Below are 17,783 nucleotides of genomic sequence, written 5' to 3'. Positions count from 1 at the left end.
TGATCTGTGCTGGGTTAGCTCTACAGCCCCCAGCACAGATCAGGGTGCAGGCAGAGAGATCAGATTGCTCCCCTTTTTTCCCCCCTATGGGGATGATGTGCAGGGGGGGTCTGATCTCTTCTGCCTGCGTGTGGCTGGCGGGGGGGGCACCTCAAAGCCCCCCTCCGCGGCGAAATTCCCCCCTCCCTCTCCTACCTGCTCCCCCCCCGGTGATCGAGGCTGCACAGGACGCTATCCGTCCTGTGCAGCCAGTGACAGGACGTCCCCTGTCACATGGCGGCGATCCCCGGCCGCTGATTGGCCGGGGATCGCCGATCTGCCTTACGGCGCTGCTGCGCAGCAGTGCCGTACAAATGTAAACAAAGCGAATTATTTCCGCTTGTGTTTACATTTAGCCTGCGAGCCGCCATCGGCGGCCCGCAGGCTATTCACGGAGCCCCCCGCCGTGATTTGACAGGAAGCAGCCGCTCGCGCGAGCGGCTGCTTCCTGATTAATCAGCCTGCAGCTGGCGACGCAGTACTGCGTCGCTGGTCCTGCAGCTGCCACTTTGCCGACACACGGTATAAGCGTGCGGTCGGCAAGTGGTTAAGACTTGCAATTCAGGGGTTTACTCAGTGGAGCGATCCCATGTATTGGGATTAGAGATGGTCGGAAATGCTGATTACCGATTACGTTGAAATTCCACTTATCACATGGCAATACCGATTCCGATCGGTATCCGATTACAGATTTCTGCTCCATTTCTGATCAAAATTTCACAGCATCCCGAATTGAGTGCAATCAATAAGGTTTCTGATTTTGGACCCGTTTCAGATCAATTCTGAGCGGAATTCTGGCGCATACCGACTAAACTAAATATTTTACATTAAATTCAATCAATATATCTATTCGGTATTCTGCAGTGCAGAATTCTGATCGCAATCGGAAAATGATCAGAAATCTGATTGGAATCGGTATTCTCATGAGGTGAGGAAAGCTGTTTTTCCTCAGAATCATTCAGAGCAGGGGTCTCAAACTCGCGGCCCGCGGGCCATTTGCGGCCCTCGATACAGTATTTTGTGGCCCGTGCCGGCAAAAGCTTCCTTATAGTTCGCTTCAGTGCTCCCAAGTAATCCGCCGCATCCCCGCCGCTAAACGAGGGCTGCAGAGCCCCCAAATCGCCCGGGGGGCAATCCGCCGGCATTTCCTGGAAGGGGCAGAGCTTTCAGCTTCAGCTCTGCCCCTCCTGACGTCAATCGCGGCGCATCGCCGCCTCTGCCCGCCCCTCTCACTCTACCTTCACAAAGAGGGGCGGGGAGAGGCGGCGTTGCGCCGCGATTGACGCCAGTAGGGGCAGAGCTGAATCTTAACTATCGGTATCTCAGAACTCTGATAACCGACTACGATTTCCACATTCCAATGCCGAACGGAAATGTGGAAGTTTCAATTCCGCGGAATTCCAATGAGTATCCCTATTTGGGATAAGTTTTTTTTTTAACTTGTATTGTTACTTGAAAGCCATCTCAAACTGCCTAAGCAAAAATCTTGTCAGAATGGCATGGAGTGGAGATTCCAGCTGCGGAAAACTTCGGATATAGTAAACTACTTGGCCAATTGCTTGGAGTTTCCTATTGAAGCTGGGTGCACACATAGCAGAAACGATATCGTTGCGTAAAACCCTGCATTTTAAGCAGCAATGTTAATCAATGGGACGCAGAAAAAATTGCACAGAGACTTGCGATTTACAGCATGCGTTTCGAGAACGCTGGTTTTGTTGCATATTGTGCAGGATCGCTGCCAAAACACACATAGGGCTTGATTCACAAAAGGGTGCTAAGTGTTAGCACGCCAGTGAAAAGCCCCTTAGCGAGCGCAAAATGCCTTTGCGCACTAATACTCGCGCAAAAGTTTGTGTGCGCAAAGTTTGTTAAGTTAGTGCACGCAAAACGTTGCACCGGTGTGCCCAAATGGCGCACCTGTGCACCTAAAAAGTTTTGGGCGTTTTGGGCGCACCGGGGCGATGTTTCGCGCGCACCGCTAAACTTTGCGTGCGAACAGTAATAGCTTTGGTCGTGCAAACAACTTAGCACCTAATGAGTTAGCACCGGTTAGTGAATCAAGGCCATAATGAAAGTCAATGGAAATGCAATAGATTGCGTTTTGTTTGCAATTTGGATGCCTATTTATGCGTTTTTGTGTTTTTTTTAAATAAAGATTTCGGAATTATTTCTGCTTCTTGTTGTCTTCCTAGTGATTTGCATAAATGTAAATATAAAAACGCATACAAAACACATATGCGTTTTACATATGCAAATCGCAAACGCATTAAAACGCACACAAAATGCATTAAAAATGCATCTGCGTTAAAAAAAAGCAAACACACCAAAAATGCAGTAAAAACGCACCAAAAACTCACAAAACATTAACATAACACATAACATAAAACGCATTTCACGCTATGTCATATGTGGACCCAGCCAAAGAGATTGTACTGTATTTTGCATTTGTTGAATTTCCAGCAGGAGCCACCAGTAGTCTCACAGCAAGAGTAGAGTCCCGTCATGGGGAGTCTTTGCTAGGCACTAAGTATCAGGTCTAACATGCATTAGAGGAGGCATCTGATCTGTCACAGCGTCTTTCTGGAGTGTCACAGACTCTTCACATGTCATCGGCTGCACACTCTCAGCATGAGCTGCATTCCTCTGGCACTCCGCTCCCCGCTGCCTCTTCAAAGCGGGATAAATTAATGTAAATACGTGTCATTCAAACCATAACAGTTTAAAGCAGCTTGCCCTGCATTTCATACAGGGGTCTTCTTACATATTATAAATAGAGGTACAGCAAAATAAAACAAATATCAAAGAGCTTGTAGCCGAGCACCAGGCCAACAGCTAAATACAGAGTTATTATTATTATGCATTTATATAGCGCTGACATCTGCCACATCGCTAACTCTCCCCCAGAGGAGCTCACAGTCTAATCCCTGCCATAGCCTCAAGGCAAGTATTCACTATACAATGGCTCATATCCTGTTAAGTTTTCTCCTGAGCTTTCTCTAAGGAGATATTCAAACTTTACAAATAAAATGCATTTGAAACTCCCACTGTGCAAGAAAACTCTCAAAATAGGTTTGCTATTTTTTTTTACCTACTTTTTTTCTACACCTACTACTAGCCTACAATTAAAACTTAAAGAAAACCTGAACTGAAAATTAAAGGCCAAAATAAACATACACAAGTCATACTTACCTCCCATGTAGTCTACTCCTCAGTGTCTTTCTCCTCTCCCGCGTCCTGTTTGTCCACTGTGATCAAGGGAATTCTCCGTCCTCCATTTTGAAAATGGCCATTACCCATAACAGCTTTCTGGTCAGCACACTGTTAAACTGTAACATCGCCCACTTGAGCCATAGGGAAACATTGACATTACTTGGCATATTAGTTGTCCTCTCAGCTATAACTGACAGCAACTGATATATAACTGACAGCAACTGATATATTTCAGTTCTGACAACATCATTGTCAGAAGAAAATGGTGAGCTTCTGAGAGGAACTGATGGCAAGGTAACTATGTAATGTTCATTTGAAGTTACCTCATGTGTTTATTTTAAATAATTTTACTCAGTACAGGTTCCCTTTAAGTACTTTGGTCACATAATGAGAAATTCATTCCTGTGATAGACAAAACTACAGTCCAGACAGGGGTGTATAAATAGCCCCCATAACCCGGCCACCATGAAGGGGGAAGGAGGGCCTGGTCCTGGGGTGCAGAGCAGCAGAGGTTCCTTGTGTGTGCTCCCAAAATCTCCTCCCTGGCACCTTGACAGACTTTGCAGAGCAGCTGCAGTGGAACTTCATACTTCATACTACTTTACCTCATTGTGGCAGAGGCTCAGGTCTTCCCAACACCTCTGTGTAGCGGCACCATGCAGCCTATGTGGCCTCTGATGCCTGTCACAAGAGAGAGGAAGACCTGTCCCATCACCTGAATGAAGTCAAGCATGATGTTCTGCTATGGTAGCTCTGCAAAATCTGGCAGAGTGTCACATGGGGATGAAGGAGGAATGGAGAGTTCAGGAGCGCACATGGGACACCAGGTTTGCACACACAGATGCGCATAGGAGGAGTACTGGGGAGGCGCCCAAAGATAGGTAATGTGATGAAATAAAAAATAATAAGGGGAGGTAAGTGTCTTTACCACTCCAGACAGAACAACCCAAACCACAGGGTTAATGTAAAAAGATTAAATGATGTATTCAGCACAATTAAAAGGCAACGCATTTCACGGGTCTCAGTCCACTTCGTCAGGTCAATACAAGTGTCTTTAAAATATGGTCACAAGCATGGACGCCAGAAAAATCACCATTTGGCTCCTGGTCTCTCCTTGTCATACAGGTGACCATGGTATCCCCACAGTGACCACCTTTTCGCATAGGAGGAGTGAGGGGGCCGACCTGACAGCATATGTCCGTGTCTGCTTGCTGCCGATCTGAATATCTGAATCCGTTGCCAATACCAGCCAGAATTTCTGGAAACAGCAAACGGTTCAGGCAGTGGCGTAGCTAAGGAGCTATTGGCCCCGGTGCAAGTTTTACATAGGGCCCCCCAAACACTCTATACATAACTATTGATACGGCGCACCAAAACCTGCCAAACATGACCACAGTGTCAGAGTTGCAAGAAGGAGTGGGGGACAGTTCGTTAATGATTACTACTATTCAGAGCATCTATAGAAGTGATTATTACCAGCACAAGACCAATAGAGAGCTAATATTGTGCTTGAGGGAGGTCCCCTTGGGGCCCCTCTGGCCTAAGGGCCCCAATGCGGTGGCTACCTCTGCACCCCCTATTGCTACGCCACTAGGTTCAGGGGAACCTTACGTCATTCTTTTTTGGACTGATGAAGACAAATGCAGGACGCATACGTAATAAAAGGGTGTCTGGAAATTTTGGTACCGAGGAAAGGTGATATTTTACTATAGCTGAACCCAACCCTAAACGCACCCCCTTGCCCCACACAGACACCCTTCCTGGCACCTAACTGTCCCCCCCCCCCCACGAACGCTACACCACCCTACCTGACACCTAACCTTACTACCCCCCCCCCCCTCACACACCTACACACACACCTAACTTTAATCACCATGCTGCTAATCACCATTTTTATCGGGCACCGCAGGGCCCAAATTTCCCCTCAACACTGCTATTTCAATGGGCATGTATGGCGGCACCCATACTCCTGCTAGCAAGTGCCCACATTTCCTGCTACCATGCAGGACACAGAGCCACAAATTTCCTGTTTCCTGGTGAGAGATTGAAGATCTACAAACCACAAATAGGAAAACAGATGGCAGGCGTGTCCTTATGATCACCCATTACATCTTTATGTGCATTCAGCTTATTATTCAGCTAATTTTTCTTAAACAGGTTTGGTTTAAAGTTCACGTTTGGCTAATTCCCCCTTAAAGTGTTTCCCCGCACCTGCAGAGTGCCTTGTCTCTGAACATGGCCGGGCTGTGCTGAGAAAGCAGTTGATGGACGGCTGAGATGAGGTTAATCTGTCTGGGGCTTTCAAGGTTAAGCTAATGAGGTCACTTCATGAAGCGGAACGGATTCAGATGCATTAACAGTGATAGATGGAGTCTTCAAAACATGTACAAACAGCAATGACATTGACATGTTGAGCTGCAGCAGGGTTCTGGGGCAAGATTGCCCCACTGGTAGACAAGTCAACTACATTTCCTCTCAGGATGTTCCAGAAGATCCTAAGAACCTGTACAGCACCGCCCTGGAGTTTCAAGATATTGGGGAACTTAAAGCAATTCTTGAAATAATTATATAGTGTGTGCTTGTGTATACATACAATATATTTGTATGTATTATATGAATCTATTGAAATTATACATTGATCTCAATTCTGGTAGGGATTTCTAACAATTTACAGTACCTCATGTACGGTAATTTACCTCATGAGGTAATGACATTTAGCAACTCTGGTAGGTTTAGGTCATGTTTTACCTCTTGCAGTAAATTTTGAGGTAATATGTGAGGTAATTTGCATTAATTTTACTGACAATATCTATTCTCATGGAAATTAGGGGGCATGTTAGCACATAATTTACCGATCAGTTTTAAGCTGGCCACTAACGGTACAATCTTTTTCATACAATCTTAGTAGCAAAAAAGTTTCTGTACCGTGTTAGCCAAACAAATTATATAGGTAGAAAAAATAACGTTTTGTAAAAAATAATACCTTTTAATGGCTAACTGATAGCGTTAAATGATGCAAGCTTTCTGGGATCTAGTCCCCTTCTTCAGACATATTTCCAGATGTTAGCTGAAGTAAAACACTGATGCAGGTAAATAGTAAACACGAAGATAACAGTTGTGCTGGTCATCCAATCTTACCATTTCTATGTAATGTAAGGCCCATAATATCCTTTCAATACATTCACTCAGTTTACTCTTGTACTAGATTTGGTAAGATTGGATGAAAAAGATTGGGTCATTAGTGGCCACCCTAAGACCTGCATGCAGTGGCGTCCCTACCATGGGGCGGCCAGGAGCGCTCCGCTCCGGGTGTCAGCTCCAGGGGGGGTGTCATCAAGGCCTCCCCAGAAGCCTTGATGACACAGGAGGGGAAGCAGCGCTGAAGGAGGGGTGGCAGCGTCGGCGGGGAGGGGGGAAATACCCCCCACATCTCCCTCACCTGGGTCCCCTCCTTCGGCGCTTCCCCTCCACGGGCGCCGGCAACGGGCACTGACAGGGCGGCTGATAGCCGCCCTCAGTTTACCCGAGCAGGGCTACGGGAAGATGGCCGCCGAAGCCCGCACTGGAGACAAAAATAGACGGCAAGATGGCCGCCGACGCCATCTTGCCGTCTATTTTTGTCTCCAGTGTGGGCTTTGGCGGCCATCTTCCCGTAGCCCTGCACTGATGACGCAGCAGGAGACGGCGCGGGACATTCAAGAGGAGCTGCGGAGGCTGCCTGGGACTCGGAAGACATCTGCAGGTAAGGTTTTTTTCTTTTACAGGTGCACTGGCCACCCACCACTGCTGCCCACCTACCCACCACTGCTGCCCACCTACCCACCAGGCTACCCACCACTACTGCCCACCTACCCACCACTGCTGCCCACCTACCCACCGCTGCTGCCCACCTACCCACCACTGCTGCCCACCTACCCACCACTGCTGCCCACCTACCCACCAGGCTACCCACCACTGCTGCCCACCTACCCACCACTGCTGCCCACCTACCCACCGCTGCTGCCCACCTACCCACCAGGCTACCCACCGCTGCTGCCCACCTGCCCACCGCTGCTGCCCACCTACCCACCACTGCTAGCAGGCTACCCACCACTGCTGCCCACCTACCCACCACTGCTGCCCACCTACCCACCGCTGCTGCCCACCTACCCACCAGGCTACCCAGCAGGCTACCCACCGCTGCTGCCCACCTGCCCACCGCTGCTGCCCACCTGCCCACCGCTGCTGCCCACCTACCCACCACTGCTAGCAGGCTACCCACCACTGCTGCCCACCTACCCACCGCTGCTGCCCATCTACCCACCGCTGCTGCCCACCTACCCACCGCTGCTGCCCACCTACCCACCACTGCTGCCCACCTACCCAGCAGGCTACCCACCACTGCTGCCCACCTACCCACCGCTGCTGCCCACCTACCCACCACTGCTGCCCACCTACCCAGCAGGCTACCCACCACTGCTGCCCACCTACCCACCACTGCTGCCCACCTACCCACCACTGCTGCCCACCTACCCACCAGGCTACCCAGCAGGCTGCCCACCTACCCACCACTGCTGCCTACCTACCCACCAGGCTACCCAGCAGGCTACCCACCACTGCTGCCCACCTACCCACCGCTGCTGCCCACCTACCCACCGCTGCTGCCCACCTACCCACCAGGCTACCCACCACTGCTGCCCACCTACCCACCACTGCTGCCCACCTACCCACCAGGCTACCCAGCAGGCTGCCCACCTACCCACCAGGCTACCCACCACTGCTGCCCACCTACCCACCACTGCTGCCCACCTACCCACCACTGCTACCCAGCAGGCTGCCCACCTACCCACCAGGCTACCCAGCAGGCTGCCCACCTACCCACCACTGCTGCCCACCTACCCACCACTGCTACCCAGCAGGCTGCCCACCTACCCACCAGGCTACCCAGCAGGCTGGCCACCTACCCACCACTGCTGCCCCCCTACCCACCATGCTACCCACCTACCCACCACTGCTGCCCACCTACCCACCAGGCTACCCAGCAGGCTACCCACCACTGCTGCCCCCCTACCCACCACTGCTACCCAGCAGGCTGCCCACCTACCCACTAGGCAATCAGGCTGCTCACCCTTCACCACCTACCCACCAGGCTATCAGCTTGCCAACACTCAAATCTGCTACCGATATTGTGTATTTTGTGGTCAGATCTGCTACCGACATTGTGTATTTTGTGGTCAGTTTAACTACCGTCATTATGTATTTTGTGGTCAGTTTAACTACCGTTGTGTATTTTGTGGTCAGTTTAACTACCGTCATTGTGTATTTTGTGGTCAGTTTAACTACTGATATTGTGTATTTTGTGGTGAAATCTGGTGCTGACATTGTGTATGTTCTGGTCAAATCTACCGCAAGATTGAATGATTTTTTTCTGGTCAAATCTGCCGACATGATTGAATGTATTTTCTTGTGAAATCTGCTCACATAACGTGTAATGTCTGGTGAAATGTTCTCGCATTACGTGTATTTTATGTTGAAAGCTTCTGACATTTTGTGTATTTTCTGGAGAAAAGCTGCGCAATGATGTGAATTTTCTGGAGAAAGGTTGACTAAAACTTGGGTGCACTTTTAAATTAGCTCCGCCCCATCCAGTCATAGCCACGCCCATTTTTTCGCCGCGGCGCGCTTCGCGCGCCGCAGGTGGTGTACCGTGGGGGGGGGGTGTCTTTCAATACCTAGCACCGGGTGTCAAATGCCCTAGGTACGCCACTGCCTGCATGTACCTGGAGGTAAAGTCAATTTGTATGCATTTTGCAGTTTTTAGTGGAGTTCCTATTGCCGTTTTAGTGGAGTTCCTATTCAGGCAAAATTTTTTCTTATAGATGATGCCTATAAACATATTTTTCATAGGTTGTTACATAATCAAATACACCTTGAGGCTACTTTCCCACCAGGACATTGCGTTTTAGGGGACGTTATGGCATAACGTACCCCTAACGCAACGCCAGGTGGTGTTGGATGTGGACGTCAGACTGAGCCGCGTTGTGCAGCTCACTCTGGCGTCCGTGATGCCGTGATGCGTACTCTTGGACGCATGCGGCATCACGTGGTCCCGCCAGCCAATCGCCGCACAGAGAGGCCGCTCCAGGAAGTAAACACTGCACATCACACCATGCAGTGAATATTAATTAGCCATGTGGCTGGCCGAGGAGGAGGAGGGGAGACCTCCTCCTCCAACACTACTGAGCATGTGCAAACAGTCTAACACGGCTTAGCCGCTTATAACGTACTGAAGCACTTTACCTTGATGTGCAGCGTTACAATGTAACGCAACGTGGGCACTGTGAACAGCCCATTGATTTCTCATTACTGTGCGATGGGCTGCGTTACAGGCTGCTCTAACGTGCGCCTGTAACGTCCCACTGTGAACGCAGCCTGTCCGCTCAAAAAAAAAAAAACCTCTACCAAAGACTATCCGAACTTATGGAAGGCAATTAAAAACTACTATTATTTATTTACTGCATGCTTACTGCTGAAATACCGCACGTTTTACCACACTTTATGCATTTACCGCACATTTACCGCATGTTCAGAAATGCAGAAAAATCATTAAGTATTACTAAAAAAAGAGAAGAAAATACCACTTTTGTTTAAAGAAGGAAAAATTAGGGTACATTTTTACTAGAATTATGCGATTTGCATGTCATTTTTGGGATGCAAAAATCGCATGCAAATGTGAATTCGCATACATGTGTTTTTAAGTGCAAAATTACATGCGAATTTGATTTTTTTACATTTTTATTTTGATCAAAGAAGGAAGTTTCATTGACATTATTGAACGTGCATGCAAAAATTCATGCATGCACGTTCAACAATCGTTCCTTGCAAACGATAGTTATCGCAAGTGTGTACGTAGCATAAGCCTTTGGGCAGGGTCCTCCTCCTTTTGTGTCCTACCTGATCATGCACCTCCATTACTGTGCACCCATGCTATGCATCTGAGGGAACCTAACTTGCCTAATCTCCATGCTCCCCTCCAGTGACTGACTAAGCATTACCTTGTACTCATACTGTGCTGTGTGATCTGGTTTTCTTGTATTCCTGTATTGTCATATTGCTGTATGTCACCCTGGGCTGGATTTACCATAAGGCACTGTAGGCACATGCCTACAGGCGCCTGATGATGAAAAGGCGGCTTACTCCTGTCCCCTAGTGCCTCCTTCCCTATGCAGAGTCCTGAACAGAGTGTAAATGAGATGTTAGTTACCTGACTCTCAGCTTTCCACTGACGAGATCTCCCTTCAGTTGGGGGGCACCTCTAGCTACTTAATACTGAAGATACCTCTGGGCCTGGCTACCTAATGTTAAGGGACACCTGTAGCTACGGGCAAGAAAACTAAGGGAGATGTGACAGCTCGGCCGCCCGCCCGCACACTTTGGCAAGTGTTTGTGAGTTCATAGAGGGTAAAGTCTAGGGTGCTAGGACCTCTGTGCCTATAGGCTCCTGTGATGTAAATCCAGGCCTGATGTCACCCCTAAATATTGTCTGTAACCTAAACTAATGTCCAGCGCTGCGTAATATGTTGGCACTTTATAAATACAATAAATAAATAATGCTGTCCAGATTTTCTTTCTGGATGTGATTATCTTATGTAATGGAAACAGGTCCATAAGAAATCATTTGCATGAGAATTTGTGTGCTGAAAAAAACGCACATATTCGCACCCAGTGAAAATGGGCTCTAACAGTTCCATTTGAAGAGATTAAACACAGAATTAACAATTTCATGATTCATGAAAGAATAGCCAGTATGTTTGAGGATCGCTTGCACATGTTTGAGAGATTCTAGAAACTTTGGACTGATTTATTGAGCTGAAAAGAGAGTTTAGCACCTGGGGGTAGAAGGGAACTTGGGAACTTTTCATATAATTTTTTTGTTTTACTTTATTTTTTTGTTTTTAATGTTTATCTGTTTGCATGATAAAATAGCTCTTGTAGACTCTGTCTGATCGAAGATTGACGTTCACCTATAATTACTTTAAGACTTCCTGTGGGACAGTGGCAAATGAAGACATGAATTTAAAGTGAAACTCCAACCAAAAATGGAACTTTATCCCAATCAGTAGCTGATACCCCCTTTTACATGAAAAATCTATTCCTTTTCACAAGCAGACCATCAGGGGGTGCTGTATGACTGATATTGTGGTGAAACCCCTCCCACAAGAAACCCCTCCTACAATACATACTTTTTTTGGCAGTTTCCTGTCTGTGAACCTTGTTGCATTGTGGGAAATAGCTGTTTACAGCTGTTTCCAACTGCCAAAAACCATGCAGCAGCTACATCACCTGCCAACACTAAAATGTTCACTGGAGTTCCTCTTTAAGACAAGTCTTTATTGGTTGTAATATTATCAATGGTCTATTGAATATTATATTTAAGAGGATCTGTATTAGTAAAAAATTGCCCCTGAGGGGTACTCACCTCGGGAGGGGGAAGCCTCTAGATCCTATCAAAGCTTCCCCCATCCTCCTCCGTCCCACAGCGGCAGCAATAGAGCTCCCCGAATGGCAGGGATGTAAATATTTACCTTCTCGGCTCCAGCGCAGAGGCAGTAGCGGCTCTCCGCTCAGAAATAGGCGGAAATAGCAAATCCCAGTCGGGTCTGCTCTACTGCGCAGGCGCAAGTCTCCTGCGCCCACGCAGTAGAGCGGACCTGACTGAGATTGGCTATTTCCGCCTATTTCCAAGTGGAGAACCGCAACAGCGCCCCCCTCTGAAACAGGGAAAGGTAAATATTGCACAGCCTGACAAATTGTCGGCTGTGCATTCAGTGGGCTGCAGCGAGACCACCGTAGGACACATGAGGATGGGGGGAAGCCTTGATAGGATCCAAAGGCTTCCCCCTACCGAAGTGAGTACCCCCTAGCGGAACTTTTTTTTTCTTACAGAGTCTCTTTAACCAGTTCGCATTCCATGGTTTTTACCCCTTAAGATTTCTGTCGTTTTTGATACTTTAGCTGTGTCGTATTTATACAGCAGTAACGTTTTAACTACTTATGCCATCTTAGTGATATATATCTTGATTTTTTCAGTACAATCTAGGCTTTCTTTGGGTAATATTTTTCTCCGAACATTATTTTATTTTATAGTCATTTTATGGGGGACAATTAGTTATAAATGAAGAAAAAAAAACATGTTTTCAATTGTTACCCTTCCTAATTTTTACATGACACATCCCATATGTGTTATAAATATAACACATAAAAATGAATTGTTTGGCCCTTACCGGTTAAACGATACCCCATATGCCATATTTTATTACTAATTGAGCATGTGGCAGACTGTTATCCCCAGCCTGCACGTTTGTGGCAATCGGATGCGTTCTCTAGGGCGATAGTTTGGGGGCCATAGTGCCCTACTGTTGCATCACTAGGCACTGTCAGAGTGATTCATCTGTAGAGCATTGGGGCCACAAACTTTCATCCTAGCGATCCCATTCGATGGCTACAGGCTGCAGTCGTTAATAGTTTATAAACAGGTAAAGGCAGGGGCGAGCCTGGGGTGCCTGGCACCTGGGTGCAAGATTTTCTCTGGCGCCTATGGGAGTGGTTAAATTAACCGCGCCCAACCACATAACCACACCCATGTCTTGCCTAATCACACCCACACCTTCCACCTCTTTCCGCATGCATGTGATACCCCATTCCTACCCCTCTTCCATGGGCTTGCTCCTGGCTGGCTTTGGCTTCCTGCGAGTCTGCTAGTCTCTGGATTGACTCAGGCTGAGAGGCTCTGCAAGTGCGACGCAGTCACACACTGCATATTTATGGCTGCCTGCGGCCACCCTACTCTCGCTGTCGTAGGCTCCTCCCCCCGCCAAGCCCAAGCGTGAGGTGGGCTGCCTGTATCTTTCCCGTTGCGCCGCGCAGCCTGCCAGTGTTGCCAACCTTTCACGTTATTTTTTTACTGACAAATACCTAAAAATTTACTGACAAAAGATTATTTTTACTGACAAAATTTCCCCACTAAATGCACATAAGAGACAGCTTTTCCCCCATGTAAATGCACATAACAAGAGACAGCTTTTCCCCATGTAAATGCACATAAGAGACCGCTTTTCACCAGCAAATGCACATAACAAGAGACCGCTTTTCACCAGCAAATGCACATAACAAGAGACCGCTTTTCACCAGCAAATGCACATAACAAGAGACCGCTTTTCACCAGCAAATGTACATAACAAGAGACCGCTTTTCACCAGCAAATGTACATAACAAGAGACCGCTTTTCACCAGCAAATGTACATAACAAGAGACCGCTTTTCACCAGCAAATGCACATAACAAGAGACCGCTTTTCACCAGCAAATGCACATAATAAGACAGCTTTTCACCAGCAAATGCACATAAGAGAGATTTTCACCAGTAAATGCACATAATGACAAACAGACAGTGTCCCCAGAATATATAGCCAGGGATATATGTCCCCAGGATAGGTAGCCAGGGGGTATATGCGCCCAGGATAGGTAGCCAGGCGGTATATGCGCCCAGGATAGGTAGCCAGGCGGTATGCGCGCCCAGGATAGGTAGCCAGGCGGTATGCGCGCCCAGGATAGGTAGCCAGGGGGTATGCGCGCCCAGGATAGGTAGCCAGGGGGTATGCGCGCCCAGGATAGGTAGCCAGGGGGTATGCGCGCCCAGGATAGGTAGCCAGGGGGTATGCGCGCCCAGGATAGGTAGCCAGGGGGTATGCGCGCCCAGGATAGGTAGCCAGGGGGTATGCGCGCCCAGGATAGGTAGCCAGGGGGTATGCGCGCCCAGGATAGGTAGCCAGGGGGTATGCGCGCCCAGGATAGGTAGCCAGGGGGTATGCGCGCCCAGGATAGGTAGCCAGGGGGTATGCGCGCCCAGGATAGGTAGCCAGGGGGTATGCGCGCCCAGGATAGGTAGCCAGGGGGTATGCGCGCCCAGGATAGGTAGCCAGGGGGTATGCGCGCCCAGGATAGGTAGCCAGGGGGTATGCGCGCCCAGGATAGGTAGCCAGGGGGTATGCGCGCCCAGGATAGGTAGCCAGGGGGTATGCGCGCCCAGGATAGGTAGCCAGGGGGTATGCGCGCCCAGGATAGGTAGCCAGGCGGTATGCGCGCCCAGGATAGGTAGCCAGGGGGTATGCGCGCCCAGGATAGGTAGCCAGGGGGTATGCGCGCCCAGGATAGGTAGCCAGGGGGTATGCGCGCCCAGGATAGGTAGCCAGGGGGTATGCGCGCCCAGGATAGGTAGCCAGGGGGTATGCGCGCCCAGGATAGGTAGCCAGGGGGTATGCGCGCCCAGGATAGGTAGCCAGGGGGTATGCGCGCCCAGGATAGGTAGCCAGGGGGTATGCGCGCCCAGGATAGGTAGCCAGGGGGTATGCGCGCCCAGGATAGGTAGCCAGGGGGTATGCGCGCCCAGGATAGGTAGCCAGGGGGTATGCGCGCCCAGGATAGGTAGCCAGGGGGTATGCGCGCCCAGGATAGGTAGCCAGGGGGTATGCGCGCCCAGGATAGGTAGCCAGGGGGTATGCGCGCCCAGGATAGGTAGCCAGGGGGTATGCGCGCCCAGGATAGGTAGCCAGGGGGTATGCGCGCCCAGGATAGGTAGCCAGGGGGTATGCGCGCCCAGGATAGGTAGCCAGGGGGTATGCGCGCCCAGGATAGGTAGCCAGGGGGTATGCGCGCCCAGGATAGGTAGCCAGGGGGTATGCGCGCCCAGGATAGGTAGCCAGGGGGTATGCGCGCCCAGGATAGGTAGCCAGGGGATATGCGCGCCCAGGATAGGTAGCCAGGGGGTATGCGCGCCCAGGATAGGTAGCCAGGGGGTATGTGCGCCCAGGATAGGTAGCCAGGGGGTATGTGCGCCCAGGATAGGTAGCCAGGGGGTATGTGCGCCCAGGATAGGTAGCCAGGGGGTATGTGCGCCCAGGATAGGTAGCCAGGGGGTATGTGCGCCTAGGATAGGTAGCCAGGGGGTATGTGCGCCCAGGATAGGTAGCCAGGGGGTATGTGCGCCCAGGATAGGTAGCCAGGGGGTATCTGTGCCCAGGATAGGTAGCCAGGGGGTATCTGTGCCCAGGATAGGTAGCCAGGTGGTATCTGTGCCCAGGATAGGTAGCCAGGTGGTATCTGTGCCCAGGATAGGTAGCCAGGTGGTATCTGTGCCCAGGATAGGTAGCCAGGTGGTATCTGTGCCCAGGATAGGTAGCCAGGTGGTATCTGTGCCCAGGATAGGTAGCCAGGTGGTATCTGTGCCCAGGATAGGTAGCCTGGTGGTATCTGTGCCCAGGATAGGTGGCCAGGTGATATCTGTGCCCAGGATAGGTAGCCAGGGGGTATGTGCGCCCAGGATAGGTAGCCAGGGGGTATGTGCGCCCAGGATAGGTAGCCAGGGGGTATCTGTGCCCAGGATAGGTAGTCAGGTGGTATCTGTGCCCAGGATAGGTGGCCAGGTGATATCTGTGCCCAGGATAGGTAGCCAGGGGGTATGTGCGCCCAGGATAGGTAGTGAGTGACAGGAGCGCGCCCCGCCGCCGCCGCTCCCTCCTCCGCTCCCCCCTCACCTTTCAGCAGCCCTTCAGACCTCAATCAGCGGGCGACCCGACCAGGAAAAGGGCGCCGGACGCACCCGCTCTATATGCGGAAGTGATGTCACTTCCGCATATCAGTGCGGCGTGCTAGGTCCTAGCGCCCGCCCGCCTGATCGAGGTCTGACGCGGCGGCTAGAGGGAGGGAGCTTGAAGCGGCGGCGGCGGCGGCCACAGGGGGAGAGCGGGGCCGGGCGGCGCCTCTCAGAGGCAGGCGCCTGGGTGCCTTGCACCCGCAGCACCCGCCCAGGCTCGGCCCTGGGTAAAGGTATTGTAGGGGTTAGTAATGGGTAAGTAGGCTAGGCTGGGGTTAAAAATTAACTAGGGATTAAAAAAAACACTTTTTATTTTATTGGGACTATATAAAACTTTTTTTTTCTAACTTTATTGAATGATTGTTGCTATTAGGTAGCAACACTCACTCACAGGACCGTGCATGCGCAGGAGCGCGCACATGCACGCGCAGCGGCAGGCGGTGGCTTTTAATGCAGGACGTAGATTCTACCTCATGAAGTATGCAGAATCTACATCCTGGAATCTTTAGTGGTTAACAAATGATTTTTCCGACTTTATCTAGACATTCTAAGTCACATTGTATCTGGTGATGTTCACTACGAGTAGCTACTAGTAATTGAAATTTAAATTAAATAGCCCTGCCAATGGTAGAGGGGAGGGTTAATTACCTATGCCGCCGCCTATAGCCAATGCGTTCCACTCGCGGTCCAAGTAACATCACTACTTCCTCCTTCCGGGTGTCACTACTTCCCCATCTGTGTCTCGCAGAGGCATCCCTGCGGCTGAGCTTGAGAGCGTACCTGAACAGTGGTGTTAGGCAGCCGCACCCAGCTCAGAGCTGCTCTTATGCACCAAGGCGTTGACATTGATTGCTCAGTGTGAGCAATAAATTAAAGTGGTAGCCCCCAATTACACTCTCTTTACTTGGGCTGCAGGGGCTGATGGGAATTGTAGTTCCTGTGGTCTGGGTGGGAAACCTCGCCCATTATAGGGTTTGTTACCTTAGGGCAGTGATGGCTAACCTTGGCACTCCAGCTGTGACAAAACTACAAATCCCATCATGCCTCTGCCTCCCAGAGTAATGCTTAGAGCTATCAGAGTATTGCAATGCCTCATGGGACTTGTAGTTCCACCACAGCTGGAGTGCCACTGCCAAGGTTAGCCATCACTGCCTTAGGGTTACTGGCTGCTGGGTGCTGTAGTTTCCTGTGGATCTCTCATGCTTGACCTTGCCTGTTCTCTGGATTTCATTGTTGATTGCTGCCTGGACCAACTCGGGTAAGAATTTGACCTTGCCTTTGCCTAGCCCTCTGTACCATGCCTTTCTGACCTTTTTGTATGACCCCGGATTGTTTTATTTATTTTTATTTAAGTATTTATTTAAGTATTTGCATAGCGCCAACATATTACGCAGCGCCGTACATAATATATTGTCTTGTCACTAACTGTCCCTCAGAGGGGCTCACAATCTAATCCCTACCATAGTCTTATTATATCTATGTATGTATCGGGTAGTACATGCATTATAGTCTAGGGCCAATTTAGGGGGAAGCCAATGAACATATCTGTATGTGTTTTGAATGTAGGAGGAAACCGGATAGCCCGGAGGAAACCCATGCAGACAGGGGGAGAACACACAAACTCCATACAGATAGTTCCCTGGCTGGGATTTGAACTGGAGACCCAACCTTGCAAGGTGAATTAACCAATTCAAGTACATCACATCGCGTAAGTGTGAAAGTCTCCATTGACTTTCAATGGCATAGTGGCCTCTTTCAAAAAATAGCTTGCCGCAACACCACAGTGTGAAAGGGGTCTTAAGGTCCGTACACACACACAACACACACACAAAGAAAGTTACGACCAATGTCGCGGAAACAACTTTACCGGCGACATCGTTGAAACAAGTCTTTTCCACCCCATAT

The 17,783-nt window shown here is 49.8% G+C and overlaps 1 long non-coding RNA gene across 1 annotated transcript in view; it reads right to left on the bottom strand.

Annotated features, from left to right (window-relative positions):
* Positions 1–15,892, bottom strand: part of LOC137533085 (uncharacterized) — a 90,239-nt gene extending 74,347 nt beyond the window's left edge. The window contains exon 1 of the long non-coding RNA XR_011024133.1: positions 15,820–15,892. This is a non-coding gene — a long non-coding RNA (uncharacterized lncRNA). The remainder of the gene's footprint in view (positions 1–15,819) is intronic.
* Between the last annotated feature and the right edge of the window lie 1,891 nt (positions 15,893–17,783).

This window comes from Hyperolius riggenbachi, chromosome 9 (assembly GCF_040937935.1).
Source record: "Hyperolius riggenbachi isolate aHypRig1 chromosome 9, aHypRig1.pri, whole genome shotgun sequence".
NCBI lineage: Eukaryota > Metazoa > Chordata > Amphibia > Anura > Hyperoliidae > Hyperolius > Hyperolius riggenbachi.
Note: the sequence above shows the minus strand (reverse complement) of the source record. Positions and strands in the feature narration are given on the sequence as shown.